Source organism: Bombina bombina, chromosome 2, assembly GCF_027579735.1.
Source record: "Bombina bombina isolate aBomBom1 chromosome 2, aBomBom1.pri, whole genome shotgun sequence".
NCBI classification, from domain to species: Eukaryota; Metazoa; Chordata; class Amphibia; order Anura; family Bombinatoridae; genus Bombina; species Bombina bombina.
In genome coordinates, this window is record NC_069500.1 from 63,170,161 (window position 1) to 63,171,601 (window position 1,441).

The window sequence follows — 1,441 nt, forward strand, 5'->3', positions numbered from 1 at the left end:
ACAGTATACTTATTATTTATGTAAATGTCTAATAACTGTATACTTATAATTTATGTAAATGTATAATGATTATTGTACTACATAACTGTATACTTAGGGGTAGATTTATCATACCCCCGACGGACATGATTTGATATAGCAAATCATGTCGGCCCTGCATCGGTAAACGACAACAGCATACGCTGTCGGCATTTAACATTGCACAGGCAGTTCTGGTGAAGTGCTTGTGCAATGCCGCCCCCTGCAGATTCATGGCCAATCGGCCGCTAGCAGGGGATGTCAATCAACTCAATCGTATTCGATCGAGCGGATTGATGTCCGCAGCCTCAGACGCAGCGAACAAGTTAAGGAGCAGCGGTCTTAAGACCGCTGCTTCTTAACTCCTGTTTCCGGCAAGCCTGAAGGCTCGCGCGGAAACAGCTGCAAATAGCAGCATTCAGGGGTTAGTAAATCGGCCCCTTAGTGTTACATTGCTGCGTAATTTATTGGCCATTTATGCATAATAGATAATAATAATAATAATTATAATAATAATAAAATCGGTCTCTGTTCTATAAGGGTTATTTTTTTGTTTTTTTAAATAAAGCTGCTTTATATTGCAAAGTGTATTTACAACAGTAATCTGTTTTCTGTACATCCCGAGTATGACTTTTATGCATCTTTACATGTTTAGGGCGAATGAGGTCTGCTGCTCTGAATGGGCAAAACAAATGCTTTGAATAGGAGCACAGGGCTGTAAAACTATAAGCAATATGTAGCTGGAGATGTAACACATCATTAATGAAGACAAGTCTTAGCTGACAGCTAATGAGCCATTGGGAAACTTGTGTTCACTTCATTAATTTATTTTATATTTGGATCTTTCAGTACCATTTTCCGACTCCGCAGTTCTAGACATTTTGATGGCGAGTTCATCCAGAGGCATTCTGTAATAAATTAAGTTAATTATTATAAAAAGAAAAACAGAGCAAATGTAAGACTATCAATCAATCAATCAAAATATGTGTATCTGCCTGTCTATCTAATATATGTATTTATATGTCTGCCTATTTGTCTGTCTGTCTATCTATAATATGTCTGTCTGACTGTCTGTCTATCTATCTACCAATATATGTGTATATATCTGCCTGTCTATATAATATATGAATTTATATGCCTGTCTGTTTATCTATCTATCTATCTATCTATCTATCTATCTATCTATCTATCTATATATCCCCCCATCCACAAAATTGAAGCCAAGGGGAGTAAGCTTTAAAGAACACGTTTAATATAATTATTTTTACAAGTAGTTTAGATCAGTATTCTGATACTTTGTAGTGACAAATAGACCAGGATAAATACAGACTAAACAAAAGAGAGTAGCTGCACTCAAATACTTATTGTAAAAGAAACACAAAGGTTGTGAATGATAACCTTACTAAGGCTGAACGCAAGGCTT